General features: G+C 45.6%; 3 long non-coding RNA genes across 3 annotated transcripts; 2 read left to right on the forward strand and 1 right to left on the reverse strand.

The window, feature by feature from the left end:
* Positions 1-3,243: 3,243 nt before the first annotated feature.
* Positions 3,244-9,624, reverse strand: LOC310672088. The gene is made up of 2 exons (XR_014508391.1): positions 9,502-9,624; positions 3,244-4,857 (listed from the first exon to the last, which is right to left on the reverse strand). It is a non-coding gene; the product is annotated as an uncharacterized lncRNA (long non-coding RNA).
* A 288-nt stretch (positions 9,625-9,912) lies between these two features.
* On the forward strand, positions 9,913-10,510 carry LOC310672089. The gene is made up of 2 exons (XR_014508392.1): positions 9,913-9,979; positions 10,312-10,510. It is a non-coding gene; the product is annotated as an uncharacterized lncRNA (long non-coding RNA).
* A 2,091-nt stretch (positions 10,511-12,601) lies between these two features.
* Positions 12,602-15,550, forward strand: LOC310670939. The gene is made up of 2 exons (XR_014507649.1): positions 12,602-13,494; positions 15,294-15,550. It is a non-coding gene; the product is annotated as an uncharacterized lncRNA (long non-coding RNA).
* The last annotated feature ends 7,686 nt before the right edge of the window (positions 15,551-23,236 follow it).

Raw genomic sequence — 23,236 nt, forward strand, 5'->3', positions numbered from 1 at the left:
CTTTGCTGCACCACCTGGAATTCTTTCAACATCTTTCATTCGTGAAAGAAATCCCTAAACTAGCACAGTTGGTGAGTCGGGCGCAAAGGCATCTGGTGGGCTGACAAAAATCGGCCCAGATGCTTCTGATCGTTGCTCTTCCTTCTGCAACTCTGCCATCGCAGAGACAGGCAAACAAGGTGTCTCTTGTTTTGCCATGTGCTCAGCAGTTTCATAGACACAAAATTCTGCCAGGATTGCCCTGCAGACTGCGAGGTGAGGCTCCTTCCCTGAGGAGATGACAGATGCAGCCGTCTAAAGCGATGTTATACACCACAAGGCTTTGTCGCTGCTGGAAATGTAAGCAGCATGCTTCGGAATGGAACGAAAGAGTGCTTATTTCTCCATAAAGGATGCATCTGGAGAGGCTACTTGATCCAGAGCTGTTGCTAGAGGTGCAGGCAGCAGCTTCACCTTCCTCTCTCCCTACTCCAGAAAAATATCCTGCAGATGCCCCTGATACCAGGCCCATTATCTTTGTATTAATTTGGAGAGGAAAAAAGCAGCTGTGGAAGAGGTCTTGACATGGGAAATAAAGGGTTAAACAGCCCCCCCCCATCCTCCCTTCACTAGTGCTTTGAACAGGAACTGCAGCTGCTTTCCCTGATGAAAGAGACCCCTTAAGGAAAAGAATCATGGGACTTTTTGGCGGGGTGGTGGTGGGGGTGGGAAGTATATCATAGCATATAGTTCCAGCTTTCCATGCAACCAGCACTGGTTAGCAGGGCATAAATTTAGCCCTACCCCTAAGGGAGTATGTTCTAAGGGATTATATTCTTGTTCTGTGTTAATGCCTGGAAATGCCTAGGATTTTCACTAGAGGGCATGTAGGTCATTCAGAACCAATATTGTTGGCCTGCCAAGCGATTATTTTCCCTTCTGGGGTGTGATTTTCCAGTGCAGCGAGGAGAACTTATCATCTGTTGTTTAATTACGCTAATATTTGATTAGTGCTATCATCTGCCTATGACCTATTCAATGCACAAACCAGGCACTTACATCAATATTGTTCTCACCCTTTGCAGATGCCGCACATGTCGCTGGAAAATTGATATGACTGCAGAACAAATGTGTTTTAGCACCTTTTCTATATAGAGCCCCCTGCCCCATTTCTGGGTCTAGGCCTCCTGCTTCCAGACACAGCCAATTTTTGTGGGGGTCAGGGACGGTACAGCCACAGGGAACAACTCCATGTGGCCAGTGCTTTTTTTCTTAAAAAAAATGTTTAGGAGTACTCTCATTTTGACTCAAGAAAATCACCATTTTATAGTTCAAATCAGGGAAAATAAATACAGCAAACTGACAAAAGTACAAAGATTTACAAAATGTTGAGGGGTATGCATCCCCCCAGGAAAAAAAGCACTGCATGTGGCTGTCTGTTTATATGCTATTTGTGCCTGACTCTTCTTCATTTACAAAATGCAGCCATGGAGAGTGTTGGTGACTTGTGGAAGCCGGCTGGTAGTTCACCGCACCTAAACCAGAGTGATGTATCGACAGAGTAAGCGGAGCCCCAGCAGAGTCTTCAGAGATTTCCTGCTCCCAGCAAAACGGCTTCTTCCAGAGTTCCCAGTTAAGGGGGGGAAATTCCTCTCCCACATAGTTCAAAGCAACAAAGTGCTTATTGTCTCCAGACACAAGTCGATGCTAAACACTACTATCTACAACAGTAGCTCCCAATTAGCTAAGTACTGTGGACCACCTGTTTTCCAAAAGCCAAGCCATGGACCCTCTACTTTTGAAAAGATGATAGATAGATAGATAGATAGATAGATAGATAGATAGATAGATAGATGATAGATAGATAGATAGATAGATAGATGATAGATAGATAGATTAGATAGATAGATAGATAGATAGATAGATGATAGATAGATGATAGATAGATAGATAGATAGATGATAGATAGATAGATAGATGATAGATAGATAGATAGGCAGATAGATAGACATAGTAGTTTTTGTTATGCAAATGGTACCATTTGCAGACCCCACCAGAGCACCAGTTGGGAACCACTGATTTACTATATACAGTTCTTCTGGTCTTTGAAGTAAAGATACATATGTACATAAAGACCAATTATCACAATGCTAGCTAATGTTGATGTTTAAAACCCACAGCCTCTTCCCCTAACTTACACAGATTCAAAGTCAGAGCCTGACAGCAAACAGTGCATGCATTAGGAGGGGACCTAATGAAAGGAAATGCCCCAGAGAATTGTCAGGGACTGGCTGAACGAATAGGAGTGGTGGGAGGTACCAGCTGAGGAACCCCCAAGGGAAACCCCAGAGGAGGGAGGCTCAGGGCCAGGGTTTTGGTGGTGGGAGAAGACTGCAAGGAGGGGCTGGCTGCTGAAGGAGGACACCAGGACTGACAAGACTATTATACCCATCTCCACATGTAGGCCTATTTCCTGAACCAATGAGAGGGTGAATGACTCAGCAAGTCATGCACTCAACCTCGCTGGTGTTGCTATGGTAACCCAAGCACCTGGCACCCTTATCTCAGAACATCCAGATGTGAGGGATGTGCTCCTCAAGACATGAGACCAAGCACCGTGCAATTTAACTCATTGTTCACATTACGCTAACATGGAGGAGGAACGTCTTAACTCTTTCCTCTTTCAGTGGGGCACAGTTTCCACTAAAAACTTCTCACACCCCCATGCTGTCTCTCCCCACTTTTGTCTTTCTCCACCTTCATATGTGAGAAATGATAAGGGCATCTTAGTGAGAAAACATCTGGAGAAGATATTGTTAAGAAGCCACTCTACCGTCTTGGATCTTCTCATTTAGACTGTGACCTCTTTACAAGGCAAGGGCAGACTTGTGGGATCTACTTTGTTTCTTAGTTGAATCCAGAGAGCCAGGAACCACAGTTAGGTGCAGGAGACAGAAACTTAGAATTACCGGTAAACAATTCTGAAAGTGCCCAAACTGAATGGAGCTCACAGAAATCCATTCCTGGTGACACCGCTTGAAAAGACACAAACACTTTCTTAATGCAAGAAGTGTAATGGGAGGGGGGGGCATTTAATTGTTGTCATCATTCAATATTTAGGACTCTGAAATTTTTGCCGCTCTACTTCAAATCACCCAGAGATCTATGGTAAATCCCAATCTACCTTTTGGTCACCTCAAAGTCTACAGCAGTGGGTTTTTTTTAAGAACAGAGCACATTCTGCATTCAACTAAGCACCATTTGTAGTATGCCCCTTTTACTCAGTCCGGATCATACAGCCCCAGTTTTGACATGTTAAATGGAAACTTGTTTAAATCCAAAGCAGCCTCAGGCAGGCTTGTCTGAACAGATAAACGCATGAGGGAATGCTACATGGCTTTTTTATTATTATTATTTGCCCCCTCTTGTCATTTCCCTGCTCAAAATCACCCCCCTAAACTTATTTTTCACTTCCAGAGACAAAGAAATGGGGATCCCATATCCTTTTCCCTTGCATGTGAAAAAGCAGCTTGGGGAGGGTGATTTTTGACCTGGAAAAGGACTGAAGGGGAATGGGTTAAGCAATCTCTGTGCTAACAAATCAGAATGAACATGTCCTATATTTGCTTCTTCTGGTCAGAGGCAGCCTGTTTCAGCCTATTTGTGATTATTTTTTATTTTTTTTTAAAAAAAAACCATACAGAAAAGAATTGGAGTACTTTAGTTTATGTGTCATTTGAGCCTCTGCAGAAATCCTCGGCCATATCAAAGCAGCTTTCAGTATATGCAGGAGAATATCTGCTTCTCTGAAAGGCAAAAACGTGGAGCATGTTGCCATAATTTTGAGGGGTTGTATGTACTGTGTGGTTACCTCAGGCATGTGCAGTCTGGAAAAGAGCTTTCTCCAGATCAACACTGTGCCACAGACAGTTGCCTCAGAGGATTGGTTGTTAGTCAAACTCCTCAGCCTGCCTGTTTAAAACTCTGCCAGCTGATCTCCATCTGGATGCGGGCTGTGAGCCATCGGCAGGTAATTGCTAAAGCAAGCAGGGCTGTGTTAATTGGAACTGCTGCAGCCAAGGATGCGATCTCAGTTAGTCTTGGCTCCATGGCAGCTAGTATGGGAGAAACGAATCCATAGGGATTCAGATTCAATTTTCCACTGTCTTGCTGCTCCAGAAATAAAGCCAAGCAGGACCAGCAGGATTCTAGGAAGAGACAAAGCTCTACAGAGATATTGCAGCTGGGGGGATGCTGGGGTTTTCTGTGTGCTACTATCGCCGGCAGATGACAGTGGCGGTAAGGAACAAACTAACACACCAGCCACTCTTCAATTGTCTCTTTCCAACCATCCAGCAGCAGTCATGCTGTAAACGGATCGACTTAATGTGGTTATTTTGCATTTTGCGAGTAAGCAGCACTGGACAGGGGCTGAGACATTCAATGCTCTGGCTAAGGAGATCTCAAAGGGCATCTCAAGTTTCTCTCTTATCACTGTGCATTTTGGCAACCATCTATTCTGAAGCAAAGCCAAAAGTGGCTGGAGGAGTGATTTGGCCAGGTTTCCAAATTTCTCCCTGGAGAAGAACAATCTGATAACCTTCAAAGATTACTCTAGTTGTCTCGTCCTGTAGACGCCCTGCCTACCTGAAATTGTAGCTGAGATCATAATCACCACCATGATCCCTGTACTGCACACACACACACACACACACACACACACACAAAGTATGGGAGCCCCAGCTGCAGATCACAGTAGTGGCTGAGCAGACCATCGCAGCATTGCAGTGGGATGGAGAAGAGGCACTTGCAGAAGCAGACAGAACAGAAATATAATCTTTCTTCTCACTGATGCTCTTAAAGGTGCAAGAGCTCCACCTGGTGAAGAAAAGAAATCTGTAAACCTTTGGTTTGGTTTTTTTTCCTCCGCTTCCTCCTCCTCCTCCTCCTCCTCCTGCTGCTGCTGCTGCTGCTGTTCCCAGGTTTACTGCCCCAGTCGGTAAACCCCATGCTGGAGAATTCAAAGCACAAGCAGAGCTGCTCCAGCTGCTGGGGAGGAACTGCAGCATGCAGCTATGACTGCAGCAGCATGTTGGCTGAAAACCAAATCAGTAGAAATGAACTGGGTTTGCTGCTCCATTTCTAAATGCATTCAAATGCTCACACATGTACAAGAATCAAACGCCTCCATGCAAAGTGCAAAACTTTTTAGACCAGGGATGGTGAACTTGTGGCCCTCTAGGCATCATGGAATTCTGACTCCCATTAATCCCTATTTCTGTTTTACAAGGGACATGGGGAGTGCTGAGGTCTAAACCACAGTGCCTAGGGCTTGCCGATCAGAAGGTCAGAGGTTCGAATCCCTGCAACGGGGTGAGCTCCCATTGTTCGGTCCCTGCTCCTGCCAACCTAGCAGTTCAAAAGCACAGACTGAGCCGGCATCTAGGTCAACTGGTCACAGGTCTTCCACACTATGGCCAAGAGTTCCATTTAAATTAAATGTTTATTTGTTTGAAAGCATTTCTAAACTGCTTGATATTTGAAAAAAATCTCTGAAGGGTTGTTAAAAAAAAACAACCAGCAATAAAACAGTATCGTTAAAATACAACATAAAAACCAGCAAAGCGCTATTCGATTAAAAACAGGAATACAGTCATAACAGGGTCCAGTCTTCTGGGTCAGGGAAAGCCTGGGCAAAAAAGAAACTTCCTTTACAAGACATCTGAATCGACTGATGGGTGATGCTTCGTGTATGGCAAAAGGAAGGGCATTCCATGATGCAGGGGCAAAGGCAGAATATGCCCATTCTTGGGTCATTGTCGTAATATGAGAGATATATAAATGTTACATCACAGGGCAGTGGGATCTCAAATTTTCACCTCTACATGTAACTTAGCACGTCCAAATGCTATGCAGATCTGTGACCCACTTTGTCCAAAACAAGAAATGCAGGAGGTCAGTCTATAAGTGCCCCGACCTTCACCACAGGAGCAGCAGCAGCTCCTCATTCTGGGGGCAAGGGGCTTCCTTCCCATTTTCCTCCTCAGTTTCTCCAATGGGATTATGGGCTTCTTCCATCCACTGGCAACTGCTGGTGGTGGAAGCAACGAGGGCAGATAACCATAAAGTTTACTGTGGGGAGTGGTCGGGAAGTAAAGAGCAGAAAAAGCAGGAATCCTTCATCCCTTAAAATAGATTAAGGGGTTAAACCAGGTTGCAGTAGTTATACAGCTGGCACCGACCCATATGTGTTTTAGGCATCAGCTGAAGAGGCACCGTTTCCTTCCTGAATTTGCAGGATATTAATGCCCGACTGCGGTTGTTGCTTTCATTTTTATGGAGAATGATGTGATATATAATAAAACAGAAGGGAGAAATATATGCTGCATTTTAACTTTTGATATAACCCTCTCTGGGTCTGTTCTTGGGGAAAAAGAGCGGGCAATAAATATTTTAAATAAATGAAGTGCTGCTCCCAGGCACTTTCCTGAGGTGAAGTGTATTGTGGGGCTGCTCTCAGAGAAAAAAGGCAGCTCTGTATCAGGTAGTTCTTAATGTCTAATATGTTATTATGTTTTTATATGCACTGGAAGCCACCTAGAGTGGGTGGGGTATAAATAATAAAATTATTATTATTATTATTATTAGGTGTGAGGGAGGTTTTTGCAGTTGAAACCTAAGGGTTCACATACAAGTTAACCACAAGTTGTATTAAAGGTAAAGAGACCCCTGGCAGTTAAGTCCAGTCGTGAACGACTCTGGGGTTGCGGCGCTCATCTCGCTTTACAGGCCGAGGGAGCCGGCGTTTGTCCGCTTCCACAGATGATCAAATAAAACAATTAAAAGTAGTTTTTAAAACATACAATTACCCCAAAAAATGTAACCACAAAATACAGATTAGGTTCGGACATAACACTAAGCCATGATTTCATAAAGCATGGTTTAGAATTATTTATCAACCAGGCCAAACACTGCAAAGTGACAATCTGGCAATGCTGACAATATTAGTGGGGCTTTTATGAGACCAGAAGGCACATGTCCCCAGCTTGCAGTCAACCAGAAAGCATCAAACAGCTTTCTGTCCTAAGGAGATAGTATTTGTGCTCCGCTATGGCCTGTTTTCCCTGCCTGAGACACTCCAAGCTCAGGACTTCTTTTGAAAGGACACAGGGCTTTGGCCATCTGTGGCGCCTTGTGGAAGGCTGATCACAGCTGGCTGGAGGAGACCAAAGAGACGAAGGAGACGTTGTATACAGAGACTCCTTTGAGCTCTTCCCAGAAGCTGCTCAATGAACTGTAGAGAAATTGCTTAATTGAGGCATTTACAATAAGTGTTGCAGAAAAATGCCTACTGTTACTATTATGGGGCATGAGGACAAAGAGGTGAGCTTGGGCATAAGCTGCAAGGGGGCATGAAATCTCTGGGCTCTCAGTGAAAGCACACAGTTTCATATATAATACTTATCACCAGCTCTTACATGGATTTCTCAGTGATGGGTGAACTCCCCTCAGCTTGCCTCCAATAATCCCTTCTTTTCTCTCTTCGCTTTCCTAGAAAAGGCTTTAAAACTTCATTTTTTTCATGGCTGGTTTTTTTTCTTTAAAAAAAGGTTTTGGAAGGGAGGAAATTGGTAAAACCAAAATGGGGAAAGCAGGTGCCCATCCTCTGCCACTGTACCTGAGGACTTTCTAACCATGCTTTGAGCATGTTTTAATGGAGAAGTATGGTAAAACCTCAGCGCCTAGGACTTGCTGATCGCATGGTCGGCGGTTCGAATCCCCGCGGCGGGGTGAGCTCCCGTCGTTCGACCCCAGCTCCTGCCCACCTAGCAGTTCGAAAGCACAATTAAGTGCAAGTAGATAAATAGATACCACTTTCTAGCGGGAAGGTAAATGGCATTCCGTGTGCTGCTCTGGTGCCGGTTTGCCTGAGCAGCTTCGTCACGCTGGCCACGTGACGCGGAAGTGTCTGCGGACAGCGCTGGCTCCCGGCCTCTAGAGTGAGATGAGCGCACAACCCTAGAGTCTGTCAAGACTGGCCCAGACGGGCAGGGGTACCTTTACCCTTACCTTATCTGCAAAGGTAAATATCTTTGCAAACAGATGTTGTTGGGAAGATCTGCAGGAAGGGAAGGGTTGCTAAAGACTCTTCCTACCCACCAGAAATGCAGCCTACACAGCAGGAAACTGACGCAGCTTTATTAAATCGGAACCCCAAAATTTGGGCTCCCCTCCAAACCGATGGGGATCCCAAATTTTGGGGTTCCGATTTAATAAAGCTAACTGCAGCAGCAAGGCAAGGAGAAGACTTCATAACCCCAAAACCCTGCTCAGCTATTAAGCACACTGTGGAGCCAGTAGTTCAACCTTTCAGATTGTGATGGCCACTTGCACCCTACTCAGGGTGCCCCACAGCCTGTGACAAACAGGGAATCTGGAGAAGTATGGTAAAACCTCAGTGCCTAGGACTTGCTGATCGCATGGTCGGCGGTTCGAATCCCCGCGGCGGGGTGTGCTCCCATCGTTCGGTCCCAGCACCTGCCAACCTAGCAGTTCGAAAGCACCTCCGGGTGCAAGTAGATAAATAGGGACCGCTTACCAGCGGGAAGGTAAACGGCGTTCCGTGTGCTGTGCTGGCTCGCCAGATGCAGCTTGTCACGCTGGCCACGTGACCCGGAAGTGTCTGCGGACAGCGCTGGCTCCCGGCCTATAGAGTGAGATGAGCGCACAACCCTAGAGTCTGGCAAGACTTGCCCGTACTGGCAGGGGTACCTTTACCTTATGGTAAATATAAACAACCTTTTTTAAAAAATGTAATAAGGCCCAAGTTAGAGAGCACAAGAAGGTTCTGTCTTTGCTACCACCTTTCGTTTTAGGTGCCATCCAATTATAGACGCACTAAAATCCCAGATTTATCCATTGATTTCTATCAACAGCTCTCACCTGCCAATGGAGGACGGGGAGGAGGGAATACTGACACCAGAAATAATCGTACGTCATGCGTAAAGGGGAATAGTAGTTAATTTACTGATATTGATCATACTTATATACACCTGAATAGGAAATGCTCTCAGACTTTTCAGGGGGGGGGGTTAATGTGAAACTAGTATTGTTGTCATCTTTTCTTTTAACATATTTGTCCGCTGGTGCTTTTAATAACTGGAGTGATATCCAAATATTTCACACTCTGAGTAAACCCATCAAAATAAATTAAAGTTACTAAGACTACTGACGCAGTAAGACTACTCCGAATGCAACTAATGTTGGATATACCGCTTGGGTTTTTATGACAGGGGTGGGAAACCCACAGCCCACAAGTCAAGTGGGACCCACCAGACTCACCAGCTGTACTCCAAAAATGGGTAATTATAGCTTTTATACATTTGTATTACAGGTACACGCATGTTCTAATTATGAAATCCATATTTCTTATTTAGGTGGTCTATAAATATTTCTAATAATAAACAAGAACCAAAAGGTATAAGGCGGTATAAAAATTCAATCAATGAATAACTTGCTCACTCACTCACTGCTGAGGGGCAACCACAACTGTGAGGTCTGACAAGATTGTGATGCATCTCCAGCTGTTGCCATTGCCTACAGTCTACCTGTGCCATCACAAAAGTGCATGGCAGCTGGGTGGATATAAAGGGGTGCCTTTTCATCTTCCCCAACAAAACACAGTGGGCAACACCTGTGACATTCTGCATTGCCCTGTCTACTTCCACTTGGAGGCGGTGAATTGGCAGACAGACAGAGACGATCATCTGGCTGTGGGGTGCTTTGGAGCAATAATAAGGCAACTTTACTTGCTGACAGGGATCACAGCTTGGTTGGAAATTGGCTAATATCTAGTCATGGACCTGGCAGAGGTTGGTGGGTGGAAACCGTTGGAGTTCACTTCCAGAAGCCAGTGGATACCAGAAGGCTAAAAGCAGGCTGATATTTGTGGATGTAAGCTGGTTGGGATTCACCTTCAGAAGCTGCTCAACAGAAACCGGTGGATATTTGTGGGTTGGAGCCAGGGCATGAATGCAAATGAATGGCAAGTGAAAGATAAGTCCATTGGCATCCTTCACAGATGTCAGCTGGAGTATGCTTTTGCTTGTGAATGAGAGGCTGTGAATGTGCTCACGGAGAATGATGTGTGCATGTGCATGAATGTGAGGTGTGAAAGACAACTTGTGGATACTCATGAACAGATGAAACCTGTGTAAGCTGGCAAGCTGAATTTAGTGGGTGAAGTTGCCAGGCAGAAGACAGTGAAGCTGCCTGGATGATGCTATTGGATGGTAGCCATCTCCTTCATTGTCTCTGTTTTTTTCCGTCCAGGGATGTCTGAAGTCAGTGGAGTTTTTGAAAGATCACACATTCAAGCAGCAAAGAGGACTGTAAGGCTGTCTGAAGTGGGTGAGGCTTTTTCAAGACCCTTCACCCCCTGTGAAAGCAATGAAGAGAACTGTAGAATTTAAGTACAAGTCAGCTTGTATTTCTAAATGTATGTTTTTTCTGAATACACCTATCTGTAGTATCCAGTCTATCTTCTTCTTCGATGGCAGGTAAAATACCTGAGTTTATGGTGTGACCCTCATATCAATACACATGAAAACATTTTTAATAACAAAAGAAATGTTGCTGATGTGCCCCATAATTGTCGAAACAAGGTTGTGCTGATGCCTCCTCAGCTGTTGCCATTAGCTACAGACTGTTATAGTGGTTTAATTTCCTGAAATGGGAATGTTTGCGTATGTTGAATTGCTGTGTATTTTTAGCAAGGGGTCTTTCCTTTGGCAGTGGCCAGTCTCATGTGATTGGCTGACTGTGAGTTACATGAGACAGGCATTCCATTCTGTTGTGACTGTTATACAAGTAACTGTTGTTTTTAACTGTTTTCTGTGTGTGTGTGTGTGTGTGTGTGAGAGAGAGAGAGAGAGAGAGAGAGAGAGAGAATGGCTGCTGAGAGAGGTTTCTCTGAATGCTGCTGAGGACGGTGTGTGCTGATGTGGCCTGTCTGGGGTGAAACAGACAGCAGAAGATCCCTAAATGTTAACGGAGGAAACAGGTGCTCTCTATAACGAACAAAGTGAATAAGCATGAGATTGCAGATATGGTCTTCTCAGTTTTATGCTTATGAAAGCTGCCAATGTTATGCTGAGAGAAAAAAACTAGCTCAGTATTGCCACAGCGGCAGAGCAAGCCGATCAGGCACCTGCGCTGGCACGCGTGCCCTGCGCCCAGGGGCAGGGCCAGCCATCCACGGAGCAAGGCCAGCCATGGCAGGACGCTCCACGGGGCCTCTGAGGCATCTGCCTGCCTCCTCCCACTCAGTCGCCCTACAGGTGAGGGGGAGGCGGTGGGCGGCCCGTTTGGGGCAGCGCGGAGCCTGCAGGCACCCAAGCCACTGCGTCACTCCCAGGAGAGACATGTGGCTCAGGTACGCCGCAGGCCCCGTGATGAGTGCTGCCCGGCATTTTGTCACACACACCCAGTGGTGACACTGGGGGCGACCTGCCCCCACCACACCCCCTTCCTCTGCCCCTGTATTGCCAACACGTGCTTTTGCCAACATGGCACCTGCAGGTGCCATAGTGTCTACAATCTCCTGCCAAGTTGCCACCCTCCCCCCAGCTGAAGTCTAAGCTTCAAGAAACTGCCTCATTTATTAGGCTGTATGTACAGTACTGAAAAATATGGTACTTCATTTGTTGAAGTGTAATATATAGAATGAGAGGTGGGGGGAGATAGGAATGGAGGGGGTAGTTTGCTTTTGGTTAAAAATGTTTACATAGATGACCCTCAGGGTCCCTTCCAACTCTACAGTTCTATGAATCTAACATTAAAATCTTTTATCAAGCATAATGGCCTTTGAAGAACACCCTGGAGCATAGCCTGTGGTTGTTCCCATTAGCATAGGTGCTCTACCTACATCTCAGCACCACTTTACTCCTGCTGGAACCAAGCTGTATATAAAAACATGGGTATAAATATTCTTTGACATTTGCTAAATTATAGTGACTGAGAACTGACGTAGTTTCATACAGTGCTCAGGATAATAGCATGCTAACCCCATGAGAAAATCTGAATACAGTGGTGCCTCGCAAGACGAAATTAATTCGTTCCGCGAGTCTCTTCATCTAGCAGTTTTTTCGTCTTGCGAAGCAACCCTATTAGCGGCTTAGCGGATTAGTGCTATTAGCGGTTTAGCGGCTATTAAAGGCTTAAGGGATTAGCGGTTTAGCGGCTAAAAGGCTATTAGCGGCTTACCGGCTTAGAAAAAGGGGGTGGGGAGCGAAAAAAAATCTCAAGACTCACAAGACATTTTCGTCTTACGAAGCAAGCCCATAGGGAAATTCGTCCTGCGAAGCGCATTGAAAAACGGAAAACCCTTTCGTCTTGCGGGTTTTCCGCTTGCGAGGCATTCGTCTTGCGGGGCACCACTGTATACAGGAATGGGTATCTATGGGTGCCTCCAGACTGCTACAGGACAGCTTCAAGTGCATACCAGAAATTTAGGTATGCACAATTAAAGTGGGTTAAATCACTCTGTCGTCCCAGGAAAACAAATCCACTTTAAAATAAAGAAAAGAAACAGATTTGTTGCAGTTAGGAAAGTGACGGGAGATGCACTGAAAAGTGTGGAATGAACAAATGATTATTTGGCACATGCGTGGACACCGCACAATCAAATCAGGATGAATGTTCATTGTCACACAACCTCTCCACAAACAAATCAGATTGAATGTTCAATAAAGAGCAGATATAAATTAATCTCCGCATAAGCTTTGTGCAAGCAGATCAGGATGAATGCTCAATAAACAGGTCACCTAGAGGAGCCCTGAACTAGATGGTAGTCCTGTCAAATTAAATCCTAATGTTATTAGAGCAAGAAATGTTCTTTTCAGGAGACAGCGGCCTTAAGGTTCATGGGGGGGGAAGGCTGTGGAGCTATCTATTTTTTGAGATGCCACCACCACTACTCAGATCTCTGATGCTCTTCTCAGAAAGTCACAGGGCCCTTGATTTGGGGGCTGCAACCCAACACAGAACCCAAGCCAAGGTTTGAGAAGGGCCTGGTTGTTATGGTAACAAGAACTCTCAACATCAAGCAAGGAAAGAAGTGCCTCTTTAAAGAATCAGGTTGCCATGGCAACTAGCATCTTCAAAGACCAGTTTATTTTTTGGAGAAAAAATATTCCCAAAGGTTTCTCTGATAAAGGGAAACCCAATACATGAAAGAGTGCTGAGCCACTATGAGATTTGAGAAAACCACTGTCCAGGCCAGCAGGTTAGATTTGGAAGCTGAAAGTGACATACCAAAGGAAGGAAGGAAAACCAAAGGTTCGTTAAGAATAAAACCGGAAGGCTGTTGCACAATATGCTATTAAATAAATGATGAAGAGGCAGTGAAGTCTGCATTGCTTTCCATGAACTTTTGATCACAAGGGGGGCTGTCACCACCCCCACATGACAGCTCTTTCGTGCTGCTACAGCTTGGCTACTTGTACCTGAAATATGGTAAGAAGATGTAATATAGCTGTGCAATTTTGGGTTGATGGCCTGCCTCCCCCCTTATACCCAAAGTGCTTGGCTGCCAAACACACCATCTGTCTCTGCTACATTCAGCTGCAAGTGAATTCAGACGCAGGACACAGAGAAGTTAATTCTGGCAACGCAGAATTAACACCTTAACATTTAGAAAAGAGAGCTGAACTGATTTCTTTTGTGATCCAGAAGGAAGAGGAGAAAGGAAGAAGGCGGTACATAAATTGCTGCCACTGTGGCGGGCCTGTCAAGAGCTTGTCTGAGGTCCAGGGTGGGAGTCTGGTTAGAATAAAGTTATAAACTTTAACAAAAAAGCAGCCGGTCCCTGGCAGGGAACCCCAGCCAGCTTAGCTCTCTAAGGCCCAGGACAAGTGTACCCAGTTCCTCCCCTCTCTGCACAGGCCTGCACTGTGGCATTGCTAAGTTGCTTGAAACCCAATTATGTGGCATTCTCTGTGTGTTGTGAGAGTGCGTACAGTCCCAAGGGCAACGCTAAAGAGTAGTCAGACAGTCCAAGTGATCAAATAGTGGTCCAGGTCCAACACAATGAGCACGGTCCGAGGTCAATCCATAAGGTCAGGTTCCCACCTCTGCAGAAGATCCAGGACTGGAATACCTGGAGACAATCCCAAAGTCACCACCCAGTAGACTTCCCAAAGCAGTCAAGCCGTGGTCCATCAACGGAGAAAGCTGAGCACACTTGCTTCACTTTTATCCTTCCCAATCCTGATTGATGCACCCGAGTTTGCTCCAGCTGAGCAGCTGGGCCTCTCCACTTGACGAAACGTGATCCTCAGCTGGTCTGAGCCTAATCCCACTGAGTAATCACATCCTCCTCACCAGTGTTATTTTTCTAGAAAAGGGGGTGCCAGAACTCACCATGAATGCCTCCCTTGTTCTCTTATAATGGCAATGGCACCCACCTGAGAGGTGCCAGAACTGAGTTCGGCTGGGGGGGAAAGGCCTGCTTGTCCTGGTATATACCAATTGCAGCTGCACCCCTCGCTGGGATCTTCCTACCCTTCCTCTGTGTCATGCCAGTTCATGACATTGCGGGAAGCAGTTTTTCATTGGTTTGACCACCATCTTGCTGTTGGCATCCATGTGTCTTGGGAGACAATGGAGGGGTGTGCCTCTGGGTGTGAAGTCAAACTGAAGGTTATAGCACCTACTGTAGCTGTAGGGAGTGATATGGAAGAGATATGTTTTGTTGCAGCTAATTCTCTGTTTGTGGGAAGCAGCTTCTCATTAGTTTGGATACTATCTACACACACAAAACCCCAACTTTGCAAGGATATACAGGCGGCTCTCAATTTATGCAGGAGTTATGTTCCAAGGATAACACACAGAGCCAAAACCACATACTGTATAGTTAAAACACATTGGATTCATTGGTGGGTGGGATTGCTGGAATATTTTTTCCCAGATGCCTGCCCACTTTCTGCCTATATATATATATATATATATATATGCCAAGCGTGTAAAGCTGAGTGTGCACAAGTTAAATGTGTGTAAGTTGCGAGTTACCTGTAATTAAAACTGTCCAAACTGTGTGGGGAGCTACTTTGCGCTAGCAGCTTTTCTCTATGTAGCTGTTTCAAGTGGCTTCATACACTGCAGAAATCCTGTGAATCTGCTTTAGAATGGAGATGCTCCCCACCCACTGCCTCACCTGTGACTTTGTTCCAGAAATAAAACAAGATGAGTTGTTCTGGTGATTGGTATCAGATGTGTATATAACACATTCATCTTCCCCCTCTTCATTTATTTAGTCATTGCAAAGGAGGTGTTTTGAGTATTCGTGGAGTAATTCAGCATTGACATTGGGATGTACTTTGACAAGAAATTCAGTCCGTTCCTGGAACTGACAGAGGCCAAAACAAGGATGGCGTCCAAGTAGCAAATGGAACATCTGTGCCCACATCTGGGGTATAGTGCCATCTCCTCTTCTCCTTCAGAGAGATCAGCCTGATGCAATCTGGGCCAAGAAGATTTGGCCTAAGCTAATAAATCTCCAGCTGTCAGGAAATTCCAATCAAGTTCCCAGTGGCTTATTCCAGTTGGTAGGTATTACATTTATTCTAGGCATGGCACAAGCCAGATTGGTGGGAATGGAACAAAGGAGGACTTGGCTGCATGCTTTCAAGGGCCTCAATGGGGAAAACTCTGGTATAATATTTACTACTGCAGACTTGATGCCAAACTGAAGTGGGAAACAAGCAAATGCTAATGTCATGCAATTCTTATTACAATAGCACTCAGAATGGCTGCTGTCCTATGTGTTAATTTTCTGCTGGTGTTTCTCTGTCCATTTACTCACTCACAGAGCATTTTAGTTTCTACTATCATTATATATCCCCTTTATAGAAAACATTAGTTTCTATAACTAATAGGTTTTCATCACTTCGCCTCTTGATGTAATCACAGATATCTGTGCCCAACTTCAAAACACCCTCTGAAGTTTCATTGACATTTTCCACTGCAACAGCTTCATTTGTTCTGTTTTGACACCCCAGGCTGTTGTAAATACATCTGCATTCTCTGTTGTTTCATCCACTATTGGCTCACAACTCGGTTCTCTTTTGTTCTTCCCAGCTGCATCATCTGACTAAAGCATATCAGAATTTGCAGTCTTATATGTGCCTCAGTCATTTTTGCATTTTTACAGACTCGGGTTTTATGCAAATAATAGAATTGGAGGGTTGTGGGGGACCCCAAGGGTCATCTAATCCAAAGTCCTGCAATGTGGGAATCACAGCTAAAAATCTTTGAGCCTTTGTCATAATTATCCTTCTGTGCCTGTATGTCTTCTTTTACAAACTGAGGCTGTAGTAATAGTGCTGGGACGGAGAGTACAGTTCTCAAACATCTATCCTTTGAGTGCTGTGCAAGTTAATCCTGAATTTCCTATAAGTGCAGTTTGCAATCCATTAACTTGTGGATCAAGTAGTTGTGGATCCTTTAAGTTGCAGGTCCTATTCTTCTATACCCCCGAGAGCAGTGGGGAGGTACACCATCACTTCAGGTGTGGACTTTGATACTATGGTGCCCTGAGCCAGGCCAAAATTTGGCACCCTCTCGCCATGCCAGGCTTTAGGAATGAGGTGTGGGGCTCTGGCAGGGTCCTAGAGCCCTCTCATCTCCTTCCCAAAGCTGGGCAACTGCTAACTAGGCTTTAGGAAGGAGGAAGGACTCTAGGACCCTGTCAGAGCCCTCACACCCCGTTCCTGTAGCTGGGCAAATGCTTATCTGGCACCTTCTCCACTCAGCTCCAGTCTGGGGGTAACAGTCACTTTGCCCTAAAACCACCTCTGATCACTTCCATGCTCAGACTGAAAGGAGAGGGAGAAACATATCACTCAGAAAATCCCTGAATGGCTCTAAAATGACAGCTGCACTCCCCGTATCCCTGCTACCACTCCTGGGATGTGCTGCCAAAGATGCTCACATATGGTGGGAGCTGGTGAATTCAGGTTAATGGGATACTAGGATAGTTGTGTGCCATAGTTTACAGAGGACAGTCCTCTGTTTCGAAGGTGTCCTCTGTTTGAAGGGCTATCTGGCCTAAGTCTAGTTCAGGGGTCGGCAACCTGCGGCTCCGGAGCCGCATGCGGCTCTTTTACACCTTTGCCGCGGCTCCGCAGATCCTAGGGGACCCTGAGCAGAAAAGTAGAAGCGACAGAAAGAGGAGGGGGATGGAGTTGAGCAGCCAAGCCGGGCTCGAGAGCTCGAGAGGCGGCAGCTGCTGGGATGGAGGAGGAGGCGGCAGCGGCCGGAGAAGGGCTGCTGCTGCTGCTTCTTCTGCCGCCGGAGGGAAGTTCTGCCAGGCGGCTTCATGGCTCATAGCTTCCCCCGGGCAGGACGGGCAGCGGTGGCGGTGAGTGGGAACACTCTCCCAGGCCACGCTCTCCTCAGCCCCGCGCGCGAGGCACCTGGGTGGCGGGGCGGGGTTGTGTGTGTGTGTGTGTGTGTGTGGTGGCGGTGGTGCTTCGGGATCCTTTTCCGTGCCTTGCCTCTGAGTGGCCGCCGAGTTGAGGGAGAGCACCTGAGGTGAACCACAAAATGGGCCCGCCCTCCCTGTCAGGGAGGAAGGAGTGAATTACGTCAGTGACAAGGAGGGGGTCCAGAGGTAGCCAGCAGGAGAGGTGAGGGAGCACGAGAGAAATTGCAGAGGGAGGGGGGGCTGTTAGGCACCAAAATCCTGCATGCGGGATTTCCCCCGTTCTCTCGTGCCTATGCAGTTCCTGCCCTTCTCCCTTCCCCCTCGAGATTTGCTGCAGAGACAAGCAAATGAAGAAGAAAGGGAAGAGTATTAGCTGACATGTCCCCGGATCCCATGGAAAGCACCACAGATTCCTTTGCTTACCAGCTCTTTTAATTTTAAGTTGGCTTCAAACCTGTAATTGTGTAGGTGTATGTATGTATACATACACACAAATATTCACATCTCTTCCCTCTCACCTTCCTTTCACCCAGTTTCTCTGGCACTGGTTTATAAATGCTGCTATGTAGAAATGATGAGAAAGTTGCACCAGCAGAAGGAATGGATATGTGCTGTTAGTAAAAAGAGAGGGAGTTGAACTGCAGGGAGGGACAGGCACTTTTCTATGTATTAATTTGTATAATGCCCTCTATGCACATTGTGCTTTGCAAAAAATGGATATGAGAGGTACCATACCCCTCTTTGCTATCTGAAATAGACTCAGGGAAAAAAGAGAGAATGGGGGAAGGGGAAGAATGCGTGGTTATTTACTTTTTGCTTGTTTTGTGGCTCCCAATTTTTTTTTCCCCCCGGAAAAGGGTCCAAGTGGCTCTTTTTGTCTTAAAGGTTGCAGACCCCTGGTCTAGTTTAAGAATAAAGAAACAGAAGAGGCCTTGGAACTGTCCAACAATCAGCACCTGGACAGCACACTGAGCAGAAACATCAGTCACCTGATCATAGACTTCCTCACTATGGTGAGATGCATTGTACTTCTTTTTAAATTATAGCAGCTATTTCTAGAATAGCAGCTATACTTACAAATTAGCCTATGCAAATCAGCATCCTCTTTTCAGGTGAAGGGTGTTCTCTTTTGGGGGACACATTCCAAGTGCACCTCCCTGCATCACACCAGGCATAGGCAGCAACTACTATCAGTTCCCAGGCACTCCTCCAGGCAGGAGTTCAAGTCTTCTTATGCACATGCAGGCACCATTTTGGAGCATACCGCATAAAGGGAAAGAGTGGATCTGGACCACAAGCCCATGTTTCTTCCTACTTTGGAAGAACCCATTGTCTGCCTTGTTCCTGGACTTTTTCTCCTTTCCCCAGAAGGTGGGTTGGCTATGACAGAATCTTGATTTGCTGGCTCTACTTCAACTGCCTGGATGAGAATGAGAATAGTTGTTGTTGCTAGCTCTTTGAGAAGATCCTATGCCCTGGGCTTTAGCCTAGTCATATCCTCTTGGGGTTTGCATTTGAATGCTGAACAAAGCAAGGATGACTTAGGAGAGAAAGATCTCGTTTATGAAAAGGCTTAAATTAAACTACACAAGCATAGATGTCTGCCTGAAGAAGTTGCCTCAGACGCTGAGACGCAGGCTAAAAGCACTGTGTCATCCAAACAACTTGCATGGCTAAGCTCCATGTTGGGCACTCCATCCCCCTCTGTGAGGACAAGTCGCCTGCTTCATCCCAGGGTTCTTACAAGAGATCAGTTCTCATGCAAATGTTCAATGAGTCACAGAGAAGCACAGAAGTACAAAGAAGCGCTCTTGTCATAATCCAGAAGCAGACCTTATCTCTCTCTCTCTCTCTCTCTCTGAGGTTAGCGCAACAAAGGAAGAGAGAGAGAGAGAGAGAGAGAGAGAGAGAGAGAGAGATGGCCTGCAGTGAGGCAAAGCCTGCCTCTAACTCCCAAGGAGCCTCTGCAATGCTACTGCAAGGGCAGGAGGAATTACAGCGGCACTTTCCGCTCCCATTAACTCCCTTAAATGGCCTCATGTAATAACACCAGGGCAATCCATAAGATTCAATTATGTTTATCAGGCAATTAGGCTCACAAAGGCCCTGTTAGTGCGGAATTAACACTTGGCGCCTTCGCACCAGGGGACACATAGGTTGGGACAAGAAAAGAGGCTGGGCAAGGGAAGGATGCCTCCAGTGGAATGAGGGGCCTCTCTCTTGCAGTTGGAGACAAACACCAAAGGATAACTTAACTAAAAATAAGTTTCAGACCATGGGCATAGCCAGGATTTTTGTTGTGGGGGGAGGCCTTTTGTTAGGGGAGACAGAACCTCAGTTGGTTATGTATTTTTATTGATTTGGGGGGCAGCTGCCCCTCCTTGCCCCTCCCTCGGCTATGCCCATGTTTCAGATAGAGACCTCCCATACTTGGGATTCTTAATGCTTCCCATTTCCCTCAACAACACATACAGGTTGCTTGCTTGCTTGCTTGCTTGCTTGCTTGCTTGCTTGTTGCAGCATTTGTATGCTGTCTTTCAGGGCTAACTTTCCTAAGGTAGTTTGCATCATAGTAAAATACAAACCACCCTCCATAATTAATAATAATATCATATAAGTCATAGTCCATACCAGTGCTTTTTTCTTTAAAAAAATGTTCAGGGATACTCTAAATTTCCTACTCATATTGAAATACTGCCCCTCAATGAGGCCAAACTTAGATTCACAAAATGTTTAGGGGTATGTGTACCCCTGCATTCCCCCCTCCCAAGAAAAAAAGCACAGGTCCATACTGAAATTAGTGCTGTGCCACAAATTGTCCTCCAGTTTCTTGAAAGTTTTCTTCCCCTGAAAATGTGCTTCTGCTTTTCAGCCTCATTCTCAAAGCACTTCAGAGTTTGTGGGTGGCTGAAGGGTCTTGGGGTTACCTTATCACTGCAAGGTGGCCAACACTGTGTGTCCAGGAGAAAGTATTTCATAAGAACATAGGAAGAGCCTGCTGGATCAGGCTGATGGCCCATCTAGTCCAGCATCCTGTTCTCACAGTGGCCAGCCAGATGCCTGTGGGAAGCCTGCATGCAGAACCTTTCCTATAAATGTTCTGCAGCCTCCCAGGCTGCCCACAATTTCTGGTATGAAAAAAGCTTCATGGAAGGAGTTTGCCCAGGCTTTAACTGAAGGCCACCGAGTGCAGACAACTGGTGAAAAGACTTGTAGATGGACTGATGAGATGATTTATTGAATAAAAGGAAGGGCTCTTACAAATATCCCTTGAAAGTAAAGGAAGCATGACAAAAACTCTGCACACCACCCATGAGAATTCCGCCCGGTTTTTTCCTGTCCCCTTGGATAATTTGCAAATGCAATTTATTTTCTGGCACAGCACTAACTAAAACATTAAAACATTGACACAGCAGCATTTTATAACAATACAGGTCATTGTGTATGTTCATTAAAAGCAGATTAAAATAGAGCATTAGAACAGCAGTAGTTGAAAAACAATGCAAAACACTCCGAAGGTAAGCTAAAAGCATCTGCAATAAACCAACATGGGGTAGAAATAAGAGAGGTTGTGCAACCCTACACCCCAATAACTACTTCTTCATGGGCTGCTATATGTCACTGGCTGAGCTCTTCTGATCTTGCAGACCTGAGTGAGCAAAAGACCTAAAGGAAAAGAGGACTGGCTAAGCAGCGTCCTGAGAAACTAGCCAGTCAAGGGCAGCAGGGGGACCTAGGAAAAGAAGAATGGCTATAGAAAGTGGCCCATAAGAACAATGGGATGAGGGGAAGTTCAGAAGGATAGATGGCCCCAAGATACTACTAACCTACAACTAGCTACATGTTTTTCTTCCGTTCAAAAACTAATCTCCCCCAGCTTGCGATCCACTCTGCCCATCAAGGAAGGATCCATTTCCTTACCTACAGACACTTTACAAAGTCTGCCTCCACCCTAACTGCTTCTTTGTGGTCTTGCCATCTACCTTGCTTTGTCTCTTTCTCAGGATGCCTGGGCTTTTTAATTCCCCCATATAATGATGTGGTTAATATTCTGGGCGCAAGGCTGCTCAGCGTCACTCCAACGACAGCCAGAGATTAAAAAGTACAAATATAATTAGGGTGATAATGCCCCTGTGCAGTCGGCTGGAATGGTAGGAGAAGGGAGGTGAGCTCATTGGCATGCTCTCAGCAGTTCACCCCCCCCCCGGGCTCAGCCCCCACAGTGCCTGCCTCCTTTAGACAGCATCACTGCTCTTGCAGCCGTTGGCATAACACACCAGGGAACAGATTTTTTTTTCCCCAGGGGAGACATTTTCTCTGTCTTATCGGAAGAATCTTGGGGGGTGCAATGTCTTATGGTATATACATAGACACACACACACCCATGCTACTGGGGTACAACAGTTTGGGCATTCTTCCTCAAGCGCCTGAGCTTCTGCCTCTAATGTGAAAGCATGTGATAGTAGTTAAGACCATGTGGACTCTGCAAATCATGGGCTACATTCTGAAACCAGACCTTTGTATTCTTCGGTGTTCAGCTCAATGAAAGTAAAGTATAGAGCAGCTCTGGTTAAAATGAAAATAAAAGAACAAATGGATTGATGGTGCCAATTATATATTGAATTTATTTCCCCAATTTTGATTCCCTCCCCGCCCCCCGCCCCCAAGTCGGCTGCAAGATTTTATATCCAGAGAGCACCAGACTGTCAGGGACATGACTGCTAAGAAATCTTGAAAAGGCTTGCTCACTTGGAGAAGAGAAAGCTGTTGTTGCTTGTGTGTTTAAAATGGTTAGCAGCAAGTTACCTATCAAGGCTCTCTCATTAGGTTTCAGAGTTAACACCTAACTGTGATGGTGAAGTGTTTATCCAAATAGCCCTGCTTTCCTCTGTTGCTACTTCTCTCCATTCACGTAATTACTTAATGTGTGAATGGCAACTCATCAAGTCTGAGTCAGTCATGTGCTCTGTCCAGTCTGAGGCTCTGTCCAGTGACTCGGATTACAAGCAGTCTCATTTTGAAAGATCTGGGAGACAGCCACAACCATACTTTAACTAGGCCTTCAGAGAGAACCAAATTGTGGCACAACACCAATTCCCAAGATTTTCTAAATGTACTACTAGACAGGCACAGCACCTTGCTTTCCCTACAATATTTACTCTGAATATACAGTAGTGGGACTAACCAACCAGCTATGTCTATGTGGCTTGAATAAATCCTCAGCTTGCATAGGAACTGGTTATCCCACCTTTGCTAGCATGTACCAAGGGAAGATAGTGGCATCAAGCAAAGTTCTTTTTATTAACTCAGACATTTCTAGTACTGCTTCTCATCCATCACCTACTATTTTTATTTGTGCTTGGTTTTAGTATGTTGCATTGAAAATACTGGGTTTTTATCCCTTGCACTGTAGCAGACTACCCTAGAATCAACTTGATGAAGGACAGTATAGAGCTGTTTAAAATAAATTTAATCATAGAATCATAGAGTTGGAAGAGACCACAAGGGCCATCGAGTCCAACCCCCTGCCAAGCAGGAAACACCATCAGAGCACTCCTGACATATGGTTGTCAAGCCTCTGCTTAAAGACCTCCAAAGAAGGAGACTGTCAAACAGCTCTTACTGTCAGGAAGTTCTTCCTAATGTTTAGGTGGAATCTTCTTTCTAGTAGTTTGGATCCATTGCTCCGTGTCCGCTTCTCTGGAGCAGCAGAAAACAACCTTTCTCCCTCCTCTATGTGACATCCTTTTATATATTTGAACATGGCTATCA

This window comes from Podarcis tiliguerta, assembly GCF_965153285.1.
Source record: "Podarcis tiliguerta genome assembly, chromosome: 1".
Classification (NCBI taxonomy): Eukaryota; Metazoa; Chordata; class Lepidosauria; order Squamata; family Lacertidae; genus Podarcis; species Podarcis tiliguerta.